Raw genomic sequence first — 6291 nt, forward strand, 5'->3', positions numbered from 1 at the left:
TTCAGGATCTCTCTCATCCTGTAAACCAACATACTGAAGAAGGTGAAACGTGTGGCTGCGCTCCTCACATGCTGAAGCAGCAGCAGCCCTTTCCCTGAAGCAAAGTTCCTTCATTCCTCCCTCCCATAACCCTTAGCAGGGGATTTATGGTAATTGAGTTGAGTTTCCAAACTGGCCCTTCCTTCCTTCCTTCCCATATCTGCCAGCTCGAGAAGGCTTGTTTTGTTGCACCTGGGAAGTAAAGTATCTATTTGCGAGAGAGAGAGAATGAGAGAGAGAGACAGAGAGAGAGAGACAGAGAGAGAAGGGGAAGGGGTGTTGGCAGTTAGGGTGTGAGCTAGAGAAATGAGGCCTGTCTGCAAAAGGCCATGGGATGGGAGTGCGTGGTTGCAGGTTGTTTGGCTTTGTAAGGCCTACTGCCCGCTTCACTCGAAACTGGGTCTAGGGTTGTCGGTTTGTAGGCTGTAAAAGCCCAGAAAAGCTCTTGTTCTCCAACCAGCAGAGTGGCACAGCGGAAGCGTGCTGGGCCCATAACCCAAAGGTCGATGGATCGAAACCATCCTCTGCTAACTTTTTTCAAATTATGTTTTTGTGTCATGGCATTAGGGCACAAAGAGCTGTAAGTGCCTGGATGCAATGTCATTCCTTGAACTTGCTGCCTCGTTCCACTCTTGCGCTAAATAGGAGAGGGTCCCAGCCCAGCCAACAAAATGTACTGTTCAATCAAACCAAACTTAAAACCAAGCTCCTTTTTTAAGGGGTCCCGGGGAAATGTTGGGCTGACCGGCAAGACCTCATGATGCGAACTGCTTCTGCGTCAAACGCAAGCTTTTTTCATTCCCAGCCAATGACTTATTCTTATTTCTAAGGGCCGCTCCATCAGATAGCCCAGACAGGCAGGCGTTGGTGGTATAGTGGTGAGCATAGCTGCCTTCCAAGCAGTTGACCCGGGTTCGATTCCCGGCCAACGCAGATCAAATCTTTAAATTGTTCAAAATGCATTTTTTGGAAATCAGACTCATGCTGAAAGCAAAGCTGACACACTTTTCGTGAAAATCAAAACCCCATCCAGGAAAGGTTCTTGCATCCTAGTTTCTGCAACTGTCTATCGGTGAGGGGATTGAAGCGAGCAGGGCTCCTGGCCCCTCCCCGACAAAGCCCTGACGAAGGCCTGACAAAGGCCTATTCGCCTTGCCCTGACGGGCCTTGGTCCCAGCAGGCCACCGAGCACAGCACCTCAGCCTATTAGAGTGAGGTTTCAGGATCTCTCTCATCCTGTAAACCAACATACTGAAGAAGGTGAAACGTGTGGCTGCGCTCCTCACATGCTGAAGCAGCAGCAGCCCTTTCCCTGAAGCAAAGTTCCTTCATTCCTCCCTCCCATAACCCTTAGCAGGGGATTTATGGTAATTGAGTTGAGTTTCCAAACTGGCCCTTCCTTCCTTCCTTCCCATATCTGCCAGCTCGAGAAGGCTTGTTTTGTTGCACCTGGGAAGTAAAGTATCTATTTGCGAGAGAGAGAGAATGAGAGAGAGAGACAGAGAGAGAGAGACAGAGAGAGAAGGGGAAGGGGTGTTGGCAGTTAGGGTGTGAGCTAGAGAAATGAGGCCTGTCTGCAAAAGGCCATGGGATGGGAGTGCGTGGTTGCAGGTTGTTTGGCTTTGTAAGGCCTACTGCCCGCTTCACTCGAAACTGGGTCTAGGGTTGTCGGTTTGTAGGCTGTAAAAGCCCAGAAAAGCTCTTGTTCTCCAACCAGCAGAGTGGCGCAGCGGAAGCGTGCTGGGCCCATAACCCAGAGGTCGATGGATCGAAACCATCCTCTGCTAACTTTTTTCAAATTATGTTTTTGTGTCATGGCATTAGGGCACAAAGAGCTGTAAGTGCCTGGATGCAATGTCATTCCTTGAACTTGCTGCCTCGTTCCACTCTTGCGCTAAATAGGAGAGGGTCCCAGCCCAGCCAACAAAATGTACTGTTCAATCAAACCAAACTTAAAACCAAGCTCCTTTTTTAAGGGGTCCCGGGGAAATGTTGGGCTGACCGGCAAGACCTCATGATGCGAACTGCTTCTGCGTCAAACGCAAGCTTTTTTCATTCCCAGCCAATGACTTATTCTTATTTCTAAGGGCCGCTCCATCAGATAGCCCAGACAGGCAGGCGTTGGTGGTATAGTGGTGAGCATAGCTGCCTTCCAAGCAGTTGACCCGGGTTCGATTCCCGGCCAACGCAGATCAAATCTTTAAATTGTTCAAAATGCATTTTTTGGAAATCAGACTCATGCTGAAAGCAAAGCTGACACACTTTTCGTGAAAATCAAAACCCCATCCAGGAAAGGTTCTTGCATCCTAGTTTCTGCAACTGTCTATCGGTGAGGGGATTGAAGCGAGCAGGGCTCCTGGCCCCTCCCCGACAAAGCCCTGACGAAGGCCTGACAAAGGCCTATTCGCCTTGCCCTGACGGGCCTTGGTCCCAGCAGGCCACCGAGCACAGCACCTCAGCCTATTAGAGTGAGGTTTCAGGATCTCTCTCATCCTGTAAACCAACATACTGAAGAAGGTGAAACGTGTGGCTGCGCTCCTCACATGCTGAAGCAGCAGCAGCCCTTTCCCTGAAGCAAAGTTCCTTCATTCCTCCCTCCCATAACCCTTAGCAGGGGATTTATGGTAATTGAGTTGAGTTTCCAAACTGGCCCTTCCTTCCTTCCTTCCCATATCTGCCAGCTCGAGAAGGCTTGTTTTGTTGCACCTGGGAAGTAAAGTATCTATTTGCGAGAGAGAGAGAATGAGAGAGAGAGACAGAGAGAGAGAGACAGAGAGAGAAGGGGAAGGGGTGTTGGCAGTTAGGGTGTGAGCTAGAGAAATGAGGCCTGTCTGCAAAAGGCCATGGGATGGGAGTGCGTGGTTGCAGGTTGTTTGGCTTTGTAAGGCCTACTGCCCGCTTCACTCGAAACTGGGTCTAGGGTTGTCGGTTTGTAGGCTGTAAAAGCCCAGAAAAGCTCTTGTTCTCCAACCAGCAGAGTGGCGCAGCGGAAGCGTGCTGGGCCCATAACACAGAGGTCGATGGATCGAAACCATCCTCTGCTAACTTTTTTCAAATTATGTTTTTGTGTCATGGCATTAGGGCACAAAGAGCTGTAAGTGCCTGGATGCAATGTCATTCCTTGAACTTGCTGCCTCGTTCCACTCTTGCGCTAAATAGGAGAGGGTCCCAGCCCAGCCAACAAAATGCACTGTTCAATCAAACCAAACTTAAAACCAAGCTCCTTTTTTAAGGGGTCCCGGGGAAATGTTGGGCTGACCGGCAAGACCTCATGATGCGAACTGCTTCTGCGTCAAACGCAAGCTTTTTTCATTCCCAGCCAATGACTTATTCTTATTTCTAAAGGCCGCTCCATCAGATAGCCCAGACAGGCAGGCGTTGGTGGTATAGTGGTGAGCATAGCTGCCTTCCAAGCAGTTGACCCGGGGCCAACGCAGATCAAATCTTTAAATTGTTCAAAATGCATTTTTTGGAAATCAGACTCATGCTGAAAGCAAAGCTGACACACTTTTCGTGAAAATCAAAACCCCATCCAGGAAAGGTTCTTGCATCCTAGTTTCTGCAACTGTCTATCGGTGAGGGGATTGAAGCGAGCAGGGCTCCTGGCCCCTCCCCGACAAAGCCCTGACGAAGGCCTGACAAAGGCCTATTCGCCTTGCCCTGACGGGCCTTGGTCCCAGCAGGCCACCGAGCACAGCACCTCAGCCTATTAGAGTGAGGTTTCAGGATCTCTCTCATCCTGTAAACCAACATACTGAAGAAGGTGAAACGTGTGGCTGCGCTCCTCACATGCTGAAGCAGCAGCAGCCCTTTCCCTGAAGCAAAGTTCCTTCATTCCTCCCTCCCATAACCCTTAGCAGGGGATTTATGGTAATTGAGTTGAGTTTCCAAACTGGCCCTTCCTTCCTTCCCATATCTGCCAGCTCGAGAAGGCTTGTTTTGTTGCACCTGGGAAGTAAAGTATCTATTTGCGAGAGAGAGAGAATGAGAGAGAGAGACAGAGAGAGAGAGACAGAGAGAGAAGGGGAAGGGGTGTTGGCAGTTAGGGTGTGAGCTAGAGAAATGAGGCCTGTCTGCAAAAGGCCATGGGATGGGAGTGCGTGGTTGCAGGTTGTTTGGCTTTGTAAGGCCTACTGCCCGCTTCACTCGAAACTGGGTCTAGGGTTGTCGGTTTGTAGGCTGTAAAAGCCCAGAAAAGCTCTTGTTCTCCAACCAGCAGAGTGGCGCAGCGGAAGCGTGCTGGGCCCATAACCCAGAGGTCGATGGATCGAAACCATCCTCTGCTAACTTTTTTCAAATTATGTTTTTGTGTCATGGCATTAGGGCACAAAGAGCTGTAAGTGCCTGGATGCAATGTCATTCCTTGAACTTGCTGCCTCGTTCCACTCTTGCGCTAAATAGGAGAGGGTCCCAGCCCAGCCAACAAAATGTACTGTTCAATCAAACCAAACTTAAAACAAAGCTCCTTTTTTAAGGGGTCCCGGGGAAATGTGTGGCTGACCGGCAAGACCTCATGATGCGAACTGCTTCTGCGTCAAACGCAAGCTTTTTTCATTCCCAGCCAATGACTTATTCTTATTTCTAAGGGCCGCTCCATCAGATAGCCCAGACAGGCAGGCGTTGGTGGTATAGTGGTGAGCATAGCTGCCTTCCAAGCAGTTGACCCGGGTTCGATTCCCGGCCAACGCAGATCAAATCTTTAAATTGTTCAAAATGCATTTTTTGGAAATCAGACTCATGCTGAAAGCAAAGCTGACACACTTTTCGTGAAAATCAAAACCCCATCCAGGAAAGGTTCTTGCATCCTAGTTTCTGCAACTGTCTATCGGTGAGGGGATTGAAGCGAGCAGGGCTCCTGGCCCCTCCCCGACAAAGCCCTGACGAAGGCCTGACAAAGGCCTATTCGCCTTGCCCTGACGGGCCTTGGTCCCAGCAGGCCACCGAGCACAGCACCTCAGCCTATTAGAGTGAGGTTTCAGGATCTCTCTCATCCTGTAAACCAACATACTGAAGAAGGTGAAACGTGTGGCTGCGCTCCTCACATGCTGAAGCAGCAGCAGCCCTTTCCCTGAAGCAAAGTTCCTTCATTCCTCCCTCCCATAACCCTTAGCAGGGGATTTATGGTAATTGAGTTGAGTTTCCAAACTGGCCCTTCCTTCCTTCCTTCCCATATCTGCCAGCTCGAGAAGGCTTGTTTTGTTGCACCTGGGAAGTAAAGTATCTATTTGCGAGAGAGAGAGAATGAGAGAGAGAGACAGAGAGAGAGAGACAGAGAGAGAAGGGGAAGGGGTGTTGGCAGTTAGGGTGTGAGCTAGAGAAATGAGGCCTGTCTGCAAAAGGCCATGGGATGGGAGTGCGTGGTTGCAGGTTGTTTGGCTTTGTAAGGCCTACTGCCCGCTTCACTCGAAACTGGGTCTAGGGTTGTCGGTTTGTAGGCTGTAAAAGCCCAGAAAAGCTCTTGTTCTCCAACCAGCAGAGTGGCGCAGCGGAAGCGTGCTGGGCCCATAACCCAGAGGTCGATGGATCGAAACCATCCTCTGCTAACCTTTTTCAAATTATGTTTTTGTGTCATGGCATTAGGGCACAAAGAGCTGTAAGTGCCTGGATGCAATGTCATTCCTTGAACTTGCTGCCTCGTTCCACTCTTGCGCTAAATAGGAGAGGGTCCCAGCCCAGCCAACAAAATGTACTGTTCAATCAAACCAAACTTAAAACCAAGCTCCTTTTTTAAGGGGTCCCGGGGAAATGTTGGGCTGACCGGCAAGACCTCATGATGCGAACTGCTTCTGCGTCAAACGCAAGCTTTTTTCATTCCCAGCCAATGACTTATTCTTATTTCTAAGGGCCGCTCCATCAGATAGCCCAGACAGGCAGGCGTTGGTGGTATAGTGGTGAGCATAGCTGCCTTCCAAGCAGTTGACCCGGGTTCGATTCCCGGCCAACGCAGATCAAATCTTTAAATTGTTCAAAATGCATTTTTTGGAAATCAGACTCATGCTGAAAGCAAAGCTGACACACTTTTCGTGAAAATCAAAACCCCATCCAGGAAAGGTTCTTGCATCCTAGTTTCTGCAACTGTCTATCGGTGAGGGGATTGAAGCGAGCAGGGCTCCTGGCCCCTCCCCGACAAAGCCCTGACGAAGGCCTGACAAAGGCCTATTCGCCTTGCCCTGACGGGCCTTGGTCCCAGCAGGCCACCGAGCACAGCACCTCAGCCTATTAGAGTGAGGTTTCAGGATCTCTCTCATCCTG

General features: G+C 50.1%; 4 non-coding genes across 4 annotated transcripts; all 4 read left to right on the forward strand.

Annotated features, from left to right (window-relative positions):
* The first annotated feature begins 900 nt into the window (after positions 1-900).
* On the forward strand, positions 901-972 carry TRNAG-UCC (transfer RNA glycine (anticodon UCC)). Its single transcript has one exon. It is a non-coding gene; the product is annotated as a tRNA-Gly (tRNA).
* A 1185-nt stretch (positions 973-2157) lies between these two features.
* TRNAG-UCC (transfer RNA glycine (anticodon UCC)) lies at positions 2158-2229 on the forward strand. The gene has a single exon. It is a non-coding gene; the product is annotated as a tRNA-Gly (tRNA).
* Positions 2230-4656: 2427 nt separating this feature from the next.
* Positions 4657-4728, forward strand: TRNAG-UCC (transfer RNA glycine (anticodon UCC)). Its single transcript has one exon. It is a non-coding gene; the product is annotated as a tRNA-Gly (tRNA).
* Positions 4729-5913: 1185 nt separating this feature from the next.
* Positions 5914-5985, forward strand: TRNAG-UCC (transfer RNA glycine (anticodon UCC)). The gene has a single exon. It is a non-coding gene; the product is annotated as a tRNA-Gly (tRNA).
* Positions 5986-6291: the final 306 nt, after the last annotated feature.

Source organism: Ambystoma mexicanum, chromosome 6q (assembly GCF_040938575.1).
Source record: "Ambystoma mexicanum isolate Mex_15411 chromosome 6q, UKY_AmexF1_1, whole genome shotgun sequence".
In the NCBI taxonomy this organism is placed as follows: domain Eukaryota; kingdom Metazoa; phylum Chordata; class Amphibia; order Caudata; family Ambystomatidae; genus Ambystoma; species Ambystoma mexicanum.